The 15,804-nt window shown below is 36.6% G+C and overlaps 1 protein-coding gene across 8 annotated transcripts in view; it reads left to right on the top strand.

The window, feature by feature from the left end:
- The window catches only part of LOC149537428 (DHHC-type zinc finger family protein), a 67,173-nt gene that overhangs the window by 13,237 nt on the left and 38,132 nt on the right, over positions 1 to 15,804 (top strand). The gene's annotated exons all lie outside the window — the stretch shown is intronic.

The following is a 15,804-nucleotide window of genomic DNA, read 5'->3' on the forward strand; positions in this document are numbered from 1 at the left end:
GAAGGCTTCCTCAAGGACTTGGTTGTTTCAACCAAACTGTATTTGCTTGTCGGGTGTATCAGGGATGAAGAGTTCACCCCACGCTCGAGTTCCTTTGACACTCCGAGCTGCGTTGGTTCTTTCCCTTCCGTCCGGATTTCCCCTGGGCGTATACCAGTTTGGCAATTCTTCCTTTGTTCCTTTGATCACCCTTCGCCTTTCTTAGGCTTTTTCTATCAACCTTTCCCTTGATTAACTTGGCTACTGCACTCCATTCGACAGTGCTCCTGTGGTACCATGGTCACCTCCTGTGCCACCACTGCCGTACCCCTCGGCGAGTTGTTGGAGTTTGTGCCTCCGATTGTTTTGTTGTGTGCAGTTTAATACTTCCCGTGCCACCGTTATGCCGTCATCTTCTGGATTCTTATCTCTATCTTTATTCAATGTGTTCGGCATTCATAGCACTCGGTCCTTATAGGCAACGGCGCCAAATGTTTACCGTATAGGGTAAACGGTTTATTAATGCATTCAGACAGTAGACAAGAACATATAACACATAAGTATTCCTTTTATTATTCGCATGTATGCAAAAGATACTACAATATTCGATATACTCTCTTCCAATGATGATTACAAAATCCATTCCGAAGGTGTACATATACCTTTCCGAAGGGGCGACTCAATTGTCGCGCCCATTCGGATACTATTCTACCCGTCCACTACAATGTAGATTTTACCGACAACAGCAGAGATGGCAGTTATCAAAGAAGCAGAGGTAGAACCTATGGAGAAGGTAGCATATTTGACAATACAATGCAAGATAAAGGAAAGACATAATGGAAAGAAGAACTTGCTAGAAAAAGAGGTAATTACACTAGAGGTAGCTATACTAGTTACTCTAGGAATACTAATGATGTTAAAAGAGAGGAAAGATCTTGGTTTAAGGGCACTTATTTCAAGTGTGGAGAAGAAGGATATAGAACTTTTGAATGTACTAACTCTGAAAAGAACATTGGAGGTAGTAGCAGAAACATTTTGTCTTGTGAAGAAGTTGCTGAAACACCTAATGAACTTGAAAATAGTGAGAACCTAATGTTGAGAAGGATCTTGTGGAATGAAAAAGTCAGTGAAGAACCTCTTTTGAGAAGAAGTTTGTTCAAGACCAGATGTAAGATTGCTGGAAAATGTTGCAAAATTATCATTGATAGTGGCAGTTATGGTAATCTAGCTTCTGAAGGGCTGGTTAATAAGTTGCAGTTGCAGAGATTGAAACATCCTAAACCTTACCATGTTGCTTGGATCCAAAAGGAGCATAATTTACTTGTAAGTGAACAATGCTTTGTTAAATTCAAAATTGGGAATTATCATGATGAAGTCTTGTGTGATATGATGTCTATAGATTGTTGTCATATTCTTTTGGGTAGACCTTGGCAGTATGACAAGCTTTGCATGATGGTAGATTGAATCGGTATACTATTTGGGTTGATGGAAAGAAACAAGTATTGTTGCCTTTGGTTGAAAAGGTTGAAGAGAATCATTGTACTACAGTTAGAGTGTTTGGTTGATGGAAAACAATTTGCTAAGGATATGAACAAATTGAATGTTTGTTTTGCTTTGATTCCTAGAAAGACTGAGAAACAAGATGAACTAGAACACGCACCTGAGATTGAATCTTTGTTGGTGAAGCTCTCAAACCTCGTTTCTAATAATGTTCCTGATGGTGTACCTCTTGTGAGAAGTTTTAGTCATTGTATGGATTTGATACATGGAGCTAGTTTTCCCAATAAAGCACCTCATAGGCTTACACTTGCTAAAAATGTTGAATTGAATAGACAAGTACAAGAATTGCTTGAGAAAGGTTTGATTAGAGAAAGTTTGAGTCCTTGTGTAGTACCTGTTGTATTAGCACCTAAAAAGAATGGAGAATGGAGAATTTGCATTGATTCTAGAGCTATAAACAAGATAACAGTGAAGTATAGATTTCCTTTGCCTAGGATGGATGACATAATAGATTGTTTGAGTGGAGCGAAGTATTTTATCAAGATTGATTTGAAAAGTGGACAAATTGAGCGCAAATGAGTTTTGAAACATTGAAACAAAAGATTGTAGAATTACCTACACTTGCTTTGCCTGTTTCTAGTAAAGTTTTTCAAGTTGAATGTAATGCTAGTGGGAGTGCTATTGGAGTTGTTTTGAGTCAAGAAGGAAGACTTGTAGCTTTTTTTAGTGAGAAGTTGAATGATGCTTAGAGAAATTATTTAGTTTATGATTAGGAATTCTATGCTATTGTACAAGCTTTGAAGAAATTGAGACATTATTTGATGCCTAAAGATTTTTTGTTGTACATTGACCGTAAAGATTTGCAATATTTGGGAAGTTAGAATAAGTTGAATTAGAGACACATGAAGTGGGTTGAGTATTTGCAAAACTTTTCTTTTTCATTGAAGCATAAGAGTGGACAGTGAACTAAAGTAGCTGATGCTTTGAGCCAAAGAAGGAGTTTGCTGACAGAGATGAGGGTTGAGGGACTTGGTCTTGATGATTTGAAGTACTTGTATGAAACTGATCCTGATTTTGCAGAACCTTGGAAAGCTTCTAAAGATCAGATGGTAAGAGATAAGTGGACTAATTATTTTATTCTAGAAGATATGTAGTTTAAAGGAATTCAATTGTCCATACCTACAAGATCTATGAGAGATAATATCAAGTGCTACACCGGCATAGGGGTGTGGTGATGCGGGGGACGTCACAACAAGTTTTGGGTGCAGGAAAAAAAGGGCCATAATTTGGGGATGGCGGGGGTGTGAGGCCGGGTGCGGAGGGGGGGGGAGGTTGCATAGTATACATATATGATTGAAAATGCTAATTATGAAATGATACTTCAATATAACATACCAAATATAGTTGAATATAGAAAATTGAAATGCGATTCACAAACCATAATTTCAAATTTGAAATTTGAAACTTAACAACCATTACCAATGACCATTTATCTTAGTAAAGCTATAATTACTAAAACTTTTAAACATAATTATGATAATGGTAAATGAAAAATATAAACCATACATAGTACGGTGTACCATGTAAGTCAACCATTGACTATCAAATTATTAAATGACAAAGATGAAAGATTCAAAATTCATTGTTCAAAAATGAATAAGAAAAGTTCCCATGCTTAAAAAAACAATAAAAAACAAAAGCAAAAAAGTTTTTTTTAACTTTTCATGCAACATGCCAGCCTCACCCCTCGTGCACCTACGGGTGCATTCGGGATGCACTCGTGTCCCACTCGGGTGCTCCGACCGGTGCATCTGTGGTGGGATAGCGTTTTGGCCGTAGTGGGGTTACTCGGGTGCGTGAAGTACCTACACCGGGGACGTACGCCCACCCAATGCGTGGATTTTTGACTTGGGTGCCTGAATTCAGGTTACACTGATAATATCATGAAGGAGAAGCATAGTGGTGGACTTGAAGGACATTTTGGAATTGATAAGACAATAAGATTGATTTCAGATAAGTACTTTTGGCCCTAGATTTATAAGGATGTGCAGAGATTGGTGAGAAGTTGCAAAATTTGTTAAATAGGAAAAGGAACTAGTTAGAATTTGGGATTGTATTCACTATTACCTATACCTAATAAACCTTGGGAAGATATTAGTATGTGTTAGCATGAATGCTGATGATACTACATTGGGGGAGTATCCTAAGCATTGTATTCATGACTGTGTTTATCATTGATGTCAACATAGCAGTATTTCTGTAGAGACTGGAAGAATAGAAGTCAAAGATCTTATGTTGCACAATAACTAAGTAAGGGTTAAGTGATGCGAAGTTATGGACATGTTCTTGGATGTGTCCTGATGACGTGATTAATAGGACGAAGTCTCAATTGAAGATGTACGATAGTTGTATATGATTTTGAGCAGCCCAGAAACAGAGTATCTGTTTGGCAGTTTTTGATGTTTGCATTATATCTTTTAACCAAGATATAATAAGGTGATGTGCAGTCAGACAGTGACAAAGGACAGTCAGGTGATAACTTCAACGAGTGCGCAAGACCTGGAGTCGCACGCGTAAAGTTTTGTATAGACTGTGAGCCAACAGTTCTATACAATTAAATTAATTATCTTATTTTAATTAATTGAGAAAGCCTCAAGGCTGACTCAAGGAATTATTATGAAGATATGGTATAAAGGAAAGATGTTTTCCTTGATTGCAAAAAGTATGATGTGTATTGAGATCGTTGTTGGAGTGCGAATTGCTAAAAGGAGCAGAGTATTGATTGAATGTGTGTAAGCGATCCAAGGGATTATTGGATGCGCTGTTTGTGATCTGGTTACAAGATTAGAAGGAGCAAAAGTTCGGTTGACATGATAGAGACAGAGGAAGTACTATTCAGTTCTATTATTCTGCAAGGAATAATACAATGATCATTTGGATAGTGGGTTCATTGGTCTTGCCCTCGAAGCTGTCTGGGCAAGTTGTCTTCCACAACTCCTAACAGGGTTGGAATCTCCTAACAGGGATTCAAAGTCTCCTAATAGGGACTCATATATACTGAATGTTGTAACAGACTCCTAATAGGGTCTATGCTCTAACAAGGAATATTTATATTATTACATCATCTTGTGGGTACCATCTCCACTAGGGTTTTCTCTTTGATCAAGGGTTTCCCTAGTAAACATATCTGGTGTTATTGTGTACGAGTATCTTCTTGTGGTTTCAGTTTACATTATTCATATGGTTAAGATTGTTTAAAGTTGTTATTGGTGATATTATTCGTATAAGTGACTCAACCCTGTCCCTGCACCCCCTCTCAGTTATATCAGTGGACTATTATATTCTAACAATTGGTATCAGAGAATTAGGTCCTTGAAGGTTAAGCTTAACAAGTTTGGGAGATCAATGGCGAATCTTTTCAGAAAGGATAGTCCTAGATTTGATGGGGCCCACTATGACAGTTGGAAGGAGAAGATGAAGACTCATCTATTGTGCATGGGTTTGGGATATTGGATCTTGACAAAGGGAAAGAAGAAAATAGTTGAAGAATCAAAGCTAGAAGATTGTAGTGAGGAAGAAAGAGATCTATTCATGGGTAACATGAGAGCAAGAGAAGCTCTATTATCAGCCCTTCCAGAGAATGAATACAATCAGGTAAAGTCTCTTGAAACATCTCATGAAATTTGTAAAGCATTAGAATCTATTTTTGAAGGTGATGATCATGCTAAAAGAATGAGGTTACAAAGTTGGATATGTGCATATTAAGATGCTAAAATGATGGAAGATGAATTTGTAAGAAGTTATATTGGTAGAATATCAGAAATGGTTGCAGGAATTCGATCTCATGGTGGAACCAAAGATGATGATGAAGTCATATGGAAGATCTTGAAAAGTTTGTCACCACCTTTCAAGCCAATTGCATAGATGATACAACTAGTGATGCCGTATACTAAGGACTTCACCAAAGAAACCTTGCTTGGTAGATTGGAATCAGTTGAAGCAGATCTGAGACAGTCTGGTGAACTTGCAAGAGTCGAAACAACCTTTAGTGCCCTAAACATCCAACCTAATTTGACAAGGAGTGCAAGCGCCCGTGGAGATTTTGCTAGCAATATCAGAGCTAATGGGGACAAGAAGATTGAGGAAGGAATAACCCTTCTGGTGAGAAGAGAAAAAGATGGTAAGAAAATCTTTAAATGCTGGACTTGTAATGAATTTGGTCATTATGCATCTAAATGTCCTAAGAGAGAGAAAAAGGTATAAAGGAAAGTTTAATCCTAGAAGTGACAGAGATCGAAATTGCTTATATGCAAATGAGGATGAAGAATCTGATGAAAAAGGTCAAAGTGAAAGTAATGATGAAATAGGATTTGTGGCTATCAAGGAAGATGATCTTGACAGAGAAATTAGAGAAGAAAGAGCTCTAGTTACCCAAGTGGAAAAGAAATCAGATTGGATAATTGACAGTGGTTGTTCACATCGCATGACTGGTGATATGAATAAATTTGTTAAGTTCAAGAATCATGATGGAGGAATTGTTAGAGTTGGTAACAATGCAGCCCGTCATATTAGTGTAATTGGATGCATTACTCTTAATGGTAAAACTGACACTGATGATGTCTATTTTGTTGATGGATTGAAGCATAACTTGTTGAGTGTTGGACAGTTGGTAGACAAAGGTTATTAGTTGCAGTTTACTGAGAAGACCTGCACTATCAAAGACAGAGATGGTAAGATGATTGGAACTAGCACTAGATCCATAGGTAATGTATTTCAGTTGAATCCTACTGAGATGACATGTTTCGTAGCAAAAATTGATAACAGTTGGTTATGGCATAGAAGATTTTGTCATATAAATTTTGATAATATTGTGAAGGCTAGTAATACATTTGCAGTGAGAGATCCACCTAAGATTGTTAAGCCTACTAACGTTGTATGCAAGGAATGTATTCTGACTAAGCAGAGGAAAGTGTCTTTTCCTAGCAAGAAGTTCTCTACCACAGAGAAGTTGGAGATTGTTCACATAGATCTGAGTGGTCCTGCAAGAACTAGAGGATTCTATGGTGAAAGGTATTTTATGGTTTTTGTTAATGATTTCACTAGAATGATGTGGGTAACATTTCTTAAAGAGAAATCAAAAGCTTTTGAAAAGTTCGAGATATTTAAGAATAGAGTTGAGAATGAATCTGATGTTAAGATTAAATGTTTGAGATTTGATAGAGGAGAGTTTACCTTTAGAGAATTTAATATGTTCTATGAAGAAAATGGAATCAAAAGACAACTATCTGCACCTAGAACACCTGAGCAAAATGGGATTGCTGAGAGAAGAAATAAATCTATAGCAGAGGCAACTAGAGCGATGAAATATGAGAATGATGTTTCTAAGACATTTTGGAGAGAAGCAGCGAATACAACAGTGTATACTTTGAACAAAGTATAGATCAAAAAAGGTATGGACAAGACACCTTATGAACTATGGTTTGGTCATTCACCATTAGTCAAAAATTTCAGAATATTTGGGAGCAAATATTATATTAAGAGAGACGATGACATTGGTAAGTTTGATCCAAGAAGCAATGAAGGTATGTTTCTTGGCTACTCTTTGAAAAGTAAGGCTTACAAATGCTTTAACTATAGAACTAAGACAATAGTTGAGTGCGCAAATGTAAGAATTGATGAGAAGTTTGGAACCCAAGAAAAGATGATAGATTACAATTCAGATGAAGAATTGGATAACTCTGGAATTGTTAGACAAAATGCTGAAGTTTTCCTTAAGACTAACAATGACTTGCAGAATGATGTGCAAATTATTGAACAAGGAGAAGAGTAGAGATCTGAACCTAGAGAAGAGATAAGAGTTGAGATGTCAACTTCTACCACTAACAAAAATCTGACAAAGAATCACCCTCCTGGGCAGATAATTGGAAGTAAGGACAAAGGAGTAATGACAAGGAACAAAGTAAATGAGAAGATATGTTTGATATCTCAAGTTGAATCAAAGTGCGCAGATGAAGCAGTCAAAGACAAATATTGGATCCAAGCAATGAAGGAAGAATTGGATCAGATAATAAAGAATGATACATGGGAATTGGTCCCTAGACCAAAAGACAAGAATGTGATAGGAACTAAATGGGTTTTTAGGAATAAGATGAATGAGCAAGGAAAATTTGTGAGAAACAAGGCCAAAATTGTTTGTAAAGACTATTCACAACAAGAAGGCATTGATTATGAGGGGACATATGCACCTGTAGCAAGAATGGAAGCTGTAAGGATGTTTTTGGCATATGCAACAAACAAGAAATTCAAGGTTTATTAGATGGATGTCAAGTCTGCATTTCTGAATGGAGAACTAGAAGAAGAAGTCTATGTTGAGCAGCCTGATGGTTTTCCTTTATTAGAAGACAAAGACATGGTATGCAGATTGAAGAAAGTTCTTTCTGGTCTGAAGCAAGCACTAAGAACTTGGTATGCAAGGTTGGACAATTACTTGGCAAAGCTTGGATTTGCTAAAGGTACGGCTGACAATAACTTGTATCTAAAAGAGATTGAAGATGGTTTATTAATCATTGTAGTATTTGTTGATGACATCATTTTTGGAGACAATTTTGAAGCTAGTGATAAATTTGCTGAAGATATGAAGAATGAATTTGAAATAAGCATGATGAGAGAAATGAAGTTTTTCCTAGAATTGCAGATTGCGCAGAATGATGATGGTATATTCATCTCACAAACTAAGTACTTGAAAGACTTGTTGAAAAGGTTTGGTTTGGAAAGTTGTAAACTTGTTGGTGCACCCATGATAATTGGTCATAAGTTATCTAGCAAAGATGAAACACCTGCTATAGAACAAAAGAAGTATAGATCAATGATTGGAGGTTTGCAGTATCTGACTCATACAAGACCAGATAGAGCAAATGCAATTGGGATAGTACCTAGATTTCAAGCTGATCCTAAAGAATATCATTTTGCAGCTGTAAAGAGAATATTCTGATATCTGAAAGATACATCTAACTATGAAATTTGGTATGACAGATCAAATGATTACACACTTTGTGCATATACTGATGTTGATTGGGCAGGCAGTATGGATGATAGAAATAGCACCAGTAGTGGAGCATTCTTTCTTGGAGGAAGATTGGTTTCTTGGTTATTCAAGAAACAAGATTGTATTTCACAAAGCACAATTGAGGCAGAGTATGTTACAACAACAAATAACTGTAATCAAGTTATGTGGATGAAGCAAATGTTGAAGGATATTAGAATTGAGATTGAAGAATCTATTATCATTTACTGTGATAACATAAGTACAGTTAGTATGTCTGAGAATCCTATATTGCATTCTAAGACAAAGCATATATCAATTAAGTATCATGTGTTGAGAGAGAAAGCAGTAGAAAAGGAGATCAGATTAGAGTATGTAAGTACCAAAGATCAGATTGTAGATATCTTTACGAAGCCCTTGCCCTAAAGAGACATGTGAATACTTAAGAGGTATGCTTGGGGTTATGCCTTTGCCTACTTCTGAGTAGTTGATGCAGAGAGTGCATCAGTCTAGTGGCATAGAGCACTATTATTTGACTGGACTATATGATAATGCTTCTTGAATGGGGGAGTATCTGGTATGTACCGAGTCATTGAGGACTCTTGGTATTTGGTATATGGTATTGAACAACGTCTCTGGACACTCGAGTTGGTTAATAACTTGGAGCAACAGATTAACAATTGGTATGTAACAATTGTTTTTGTGATTGACACCTTTGACATTGATGTCAATGGGGGAGAGATAGGTATGAAAAACATCTCCTAGGGCATAGAGGAGAGTGTGCACGAGAAGTACTCCTAAGCAATGGGGGGAGATATATTTTCAGAGAGATTTAGAAAGATTCATGTGACGATGCAGGAATATGCAGCAGCAGAAATTTACTCGGTATTCTTGGAACTTGGATAGTTTTTCATCTATGTTGCCATCAATGCCAAAGGGGGAGATTGTTAGCATGAATGCTGATGATACTACATTGGGGGAGTATCCTAAGCATTGGAGAGTATTGATATGTTGCATTTATAATTGTGTTTGTCATTGATGTCAACATAGCAATGTTTCTGTAGAGATTGGAAGAATAACAGTCAGAGATCTTATGTTGCGCAATAACTGAGTAAGGGTTAACTGATGCATAGTTATTTACATGTTCTTGGATGTGTCCTGATGATGTGGTTAAGAGGACGAAGTCTGAATCGAAGATGTATGACAGTTGTATATGATTTACTGTGAGTAACAGAGAAACAGAGTATTTGTTTGGCAGTTTCTGATGTTTGCATCATATCTTTTGGCTAAGATATAATGAGGTGATGCATAGTCAGATAGTGACAGAGGACAGTTAGGTGATGACGTTAGCGAGTGTGCAAGACCTGGAGTTGCACGTGTAAAGTTTTGTATAGACTGTGAGCCGACAATGCTATTGTAATTGTAATTAAATTAATTATCTTATTTTAATTAATTGGGAAAGCCTCAAGGCCGACTCAAGGAATTATTATGAAGATATGGTATAAAGGAAAGATGTTTTCCTTGATTGCAAAAAGTAGGACGTTTATTGAGATCATTGTTGGAGTGCGGATTGCAAAAAGGAGCAAAGTATTGATTGAATGCATGTAAGTGATCCAAGGGATTATTGGATGCGCAGTTCATGATTTGGTTACAAGATCAGAAGGAGCAGAAGTCCAGTTAATAGGACAGAGACAGAGAAAGGGAGTACTATTTAGTTCTATTATTCTGCAAGGAAATATACAATGATCATTTGGACAGTGGGTTCATTGGTCTTACCTTCGAAGCTGTTTGGGCAGTGGGTCCAATTGTCTTTCACAACTCCTAATAGGGTTGAAATCTCCTGACAGGGATTCAAAGTCTTCTAACAGGAACTCATATATATTGAATATTGTAACAGACTCCTAACAGGGTCTATCCTCTAACAAGGAATATTTATATTAGTACATCATCTTGTGGGTATCATCCCCACCGGGGTTTTCCCTCTGATCAAGGGTTTCTCTAGTTAACATATCTGGTGTTATTGTGTATAAGTATCTTGTTGTGGTTTTAGTTTACATTACTCATATGGTTAAAATTGTTTAAAGTTGTTATTGGTGATATTATTCGTATAATTGATTCACCCCCACTCCCCTCTCAGTTATATCAGTGGACTATATATTCTAACAGTATGGACTTTGTTCTTTTGGTTTACCTAGAACTCAGAGAGGCAATGATTCTATTTTCGTAGTGGTTGACAAATTTTCAAAGATGGCTCATTTCATACCTTGTAAGAAGACATCTGATGCAGTACATACCGTTGAGTTATTCTTTAAAGAAGTAGTAAGATTGCATGTTTACCTAAGACTATTGTTTTAGATAGAGATATTAAGTATACTGGTTATTTTTGGAGGACATTTTGGAAGAAATTGAATACAAAGTTGAAATTTAGCTCTATATTTCATCTACAAACAAATAGACAAACTGAGGTTGTGAACAAAAGTTTGGATAACTTGTTGAGATGTTTGATTGGAGATAAGCCTGCTAATTGGGATTTGGTTTTGGCACGACTGTAGTTCGCATATAACAATTTTGTGAATAGGAGCACTAAGAAGACACCTTTTGAGATAGTTACTGGAATGAATCCTAATAGAACTACTAAATTAAGGGATTTGGCTATGGATGATAAAAGAAGTGTTGAAGGTGAGGAATTTGCAAATTTCTTGAAGACTTTGCATGAGGATGTGAAAGAGAATTTGAAGAACAATAATTTGAAATCGAAATAGAAAGCAAATAAGAGGAAGCATAAATATTTCGAGGTTGGAGATGAGGTTATGATTCATTTGAAGAAGGATAGATTTATAGTTGGCACCTACAGTAAGTTGAAAATGAAGAAATTTGGTCCTTGCAAGATTCTGAGAAAATTTGGCAATGGAAATGCTTTTGAAGTTGAATTGTCAAAAGATATGGATATTTCACCTAATTTCAATATTGTAGATATCTTTGAGTATTTTGAATTGACAAGCAACCTAGATTATCCTAATAAGAAGACAAAGCATTGAGAGGATCTTAAATAGCAGAATAAACAAGAGTACCAAAGGAAAAGACTACATGGAATACTTTGGACAGACAAACTAGTTGAAGATAGTTCGTGGATTACACAAGCTAAGTTGGATCTTTATGATTCAGGTCAGAATATCAGTAATCTCTGATATGGACATCATTTCTTTATTAACCCCAGGGGTTTGATGCAGGAGCATCTTGGGTCTTTGAGCAATCTTGCATCAACCAAAAATATTTCTTGTTTTTTGTACCATTCTTTTGTTCGCAAAGTAGCCATTGCTGCTTCTGGTTTCAAGTAGTGCTTAGTTGGTATCATATATAGGACCTATTGTTGATCCTTGTCCTAAGTGTGCGCTTTTGATGTTTCATATACTTCAAGTTACGTGTTGTTCTTCGCAGTCACTGTTTCCAATAGTTTTCATCTAGTGAGGCAAGTTGTTCCTGTTTGTGTAGTTTCCTATGGTGACATGGTGTCTTGCGTAGTTGGGAGATGACTCGTAACTCTTGTGTGGACCTATTCTTAAGTGTGCATGAGCTTATGTTGTCCTTTTCTTGGGTTTCAATTTACTCTTCCAAGACTGAACCTATAATGTAATTAAATGCTTGATTAGCTGACTTGTGGCTTAGCTAGCTATATAAGAAGCTTGGCTAGATGAAGGAAAGGTAGTTCCTAGTAAGGAATGATATGGTATGATATCATAGATTTTAATGACGTCCACGAGACTAAAGTAGTCTATGGGACCCATGCAATCGCCCTCCCGAGTCAGGAGCCAAACTAGTCAGTTGCAAAGTTTTGGTTAACTTGTCTCTTCTTCTCTGAATTTTGATAATCAACTCCGCTGTTCTCTTCACTTGATCTTCCTCAAATAAATAGTTGAAGTCCTTGTTCTGCAGAATTTTTGTATAATCAGATCTGATGTCGTTTTAAGCCAAGCATTCCATGACAAAGTGTTGCTCTGTCTCCACTGTTCCCATATTGCAGAATAAATATGTTCTGTCTGCCCACTCTTCCTTTGGAACTTGCCATCTACCAGTTTCACATCGTAGCTGATGTGAACTAGTTCTAATTTGTGCCATCAACATTTTTGCTTTTCAGTTAATAGGTGCCCTTATATAGGCCTTTTCATCATGACTAGAAGTGGGATTAAATTCTTTAATGTAATAAGATTTTTTCCTCCCTATGTGTCTTGTCCACAGAATATTGCGAAATTTTTCATTGACAAACTTTTTTATTTCTTTAATGTTATCCGGGCAAGCTTGGATGTTGATATCCCATTTTTGCATCCATTTGTCATTTTGTTTCATCCATGTGCTTTTCCGCCTCACAAGTTTTTCTTCTATTACCAACTTGGGCCAACGATGTGTTTCTAGACCTTGGGTTTTCTTTAAATAGCTTAGCATTCGGATCAATGCGACGGCTTCTAATGGAAAGGAACCCACCTCCGCCAAAAGGATTTCATACGGAACTGTGGTCTTGACTTTAAGATTGCATGTGATAAAGTGTTTTTGAATTCTTTCTACTTGCCGCCATTTCTGTTTGGACATACTACCGCCCCACACTTCACATCCGTATAGAATAACCGGAGTGACCAGCAAACCAAACAGAGTTTTCATGGTCGTCCAATCCCATAATTTTGCGTTCCTGCACTTGTTTTGTAAAGAGTATAACGCCTTCCAGCCCCCTTGGATCCTTTTCGATCTACAAGTATCCCAGTTGAGTTTGTTATGAAAATCGATGCCCAAGTATTTGTACTCTTCCACAATCTCAAGGGGGCTATTTTCAAACAGAAACTTGTCTTGTATGCCCCTATTCTTCTTTAGTGAGAAGATCATAATAAGATTAGAGAGTAGAAGATAGAGATGCGAGCTTGGACTCTAGTTTCATAATGTTCTTTGTATAAGGCTGCAACCTGGAAGTCCTCACAATCAGGCATGTTGCTATCTTTATATGTGAAGTTAAATAATTACACCTATTGAATATTGCATATGGCCTCTTGTTCCTTGTGTATTTGATTAAGCTTCCATGTGAACTCTGAGCAATGGGGATTGTTTGTAGGTTTAAGTTGGGTTTATTCCATCTTACCCCTGCTCTCTATATCCTCCCTTGCATTAGATATCTCAAAGGAAGAGAAGATTATGGTCTATGGTATGGAAAAAGGAGATTTCAGTTTGAATGTGTTTACTGATGTAGGTTGCGCTGGTAATGTTGATGTTAGGAAGAGCCTAAGTAGAGTAGCATTCTTTCTTGGTGAAATATTAGTGTCATGGACAAGCAAGAAGCAAAATTGCATTTTACAATCTACTGCAAAGGCAAAATATGTTGTTTTTGTGATAAATTGTCAATAGGCGATATGGATAGAACCTTTTTTCCTCAGGGATGTGTCCCCCCAAAAAAGCTAGCGTTTTAGGGATGGGGACGTCCCCGTCTCGGGGACTTGCATCCGTCCCCAATTTTTTAACACAAAAAACAAAAAAGTCACTTTTGCCGTCCCCCTATCCCCGTCCCCAAAATTGGCAAAAATAATTGCCATCCCGAAAACCCGTCCTGTTGTTCCTTGCTGTCCCCGTCCCGGAAACTCGGGGGAACATAGGATAGAATAGATTCTTGAAGGGATACGTGAAAAGGTTACAAAACTAGTTGTTATCAATTGTGATAACACTAGTTTTTCAAATATTTCTAAGAATACAGTGATGCATTCAAAGACAAAGCATATAGCAATAAAGTATTATTTTCTAAGAGAACAGGTACAGGAGAAAGAGGTAAGGCTTGAGTATGTGCCTACAAAAGAACAAGTTGCTGATATATTTACCAAGCCACTACCAAAGGAGAGCTTTGAATATCTCAGAAGTAGACTAGGGGTCATTCCCCTATTTGCAATTAATTAGAGGAAGATGTTGATTGCATCAGTTCATATGTACTTAATCAGAATATCATATGTTTGAATTGATGTAGAGGTGGATTAATCTACCTTAGGAGAAGTCTGAGCATGATGGTGAGAAGTATAATTTTGATACTATTTGTAGTGATAAGGACAAAACAGACAAGGATTAGTCAAGTACAATTAGAAGTGAAGAAGAGAGATAGATAAATGAATGATAGATAAATGGAGGAGATTAGGTGAAAGTGGGAGATGTGTAGTGATGTGGGGAGATAATGTATGAGCAAGCAAAGGAGGAGCGATGTACAACTGACAGAGATTGACAGAGATCAAGTATCAGGTAGATATGAGTCAGAGAGGGAGAGCTGTTACAAGATAGAGATGAGGTGAAGCAGAGATGAAGTATTGACTTAGGGGGAGTATATGCTATCATAGTTTTTCCATCAATGCAAAAGGGGGAGATTGTTGGCATTAATGATGCAATAATGAAGTGATTAGTAATTGATGAAGAGGTTGTTGCAATGACGTTACATAATGAGTTAATGAAGAATTGTTACAAATTTGATAACAAGTAAATCAGTTATTTGGTTGTCATTGATTTCAACTATTTGAATAAATGTTTTCAGCATGTTAGCAGATATTGATCGAGTGCAAAATGAGTTGCAATATGTTTTAAGTGTTGCTATCTGTTGTGAGGTTTTCACACTATCGCCCCAAAACTTTGGAGACCGCAGGCCTTGGCGATTTTTGCGGGTGTTGTAAGTCTTTGTTTGCCTTAATGAATTTTTAGAGTTGTCCAGAGGTTTCAAATTGGTAATTTTACACCTTGGATGTCTTGGTCTCTAGGAGGGATTCGATTTATTTTCACCTGGTGCTAAACTTGATTTTCCGGAACATGTAATTTTGTCCTTAGGCCAAACAAAATTCAACGACAATATTTTTTCGATAGTTAAAATAATGTCTAGTAAGACAAATTTGCAAATTTTGGAGTTAGATGGATTTTTGAAAATTTGATATAATTGTATAAGCTCGAGCATTTTCAAAATGAATTTGTGGACTTAGTTGTTTTGGAAATCTAAAAAAACTTTGATGGTGAAATTGAATTTGCCAAATAAGGATTTATTTTAATTGCAAACTGAAATTGTATAGCAAAAAATTGAAATTGGATTGAAGTGCAAAATTTGATTAAGTTGATATTAAATTGCCTAGAGGGGGATTCCAAAATTTTAAAAGGAAGTGAAATTGAAATTAAAATCATATTTTTGGGCTGAGTGTTTGTAAGTTGGAAATTTAATTTTGCCTCCCTTTGTGTGTTAAATTCAATGTATTTTAAGGCCTCAGAGGTGTGAAATTCAAGGTAAATCA

This window comes from Cupressus sempervirens, chromosome 9, assembly GCF_028749045.1.
Source record: "Cupressus sempervirens isolate cs-2001-9-10 chromosome 9, ASM2874904v1, whole genome shotgun sequence".
NCBI lineage: Eukaryota > Viridiplantae > Streptophyta > Pinopsida > Cupressales > Cupressaceae > Cupressus > Cupressus sempervirens.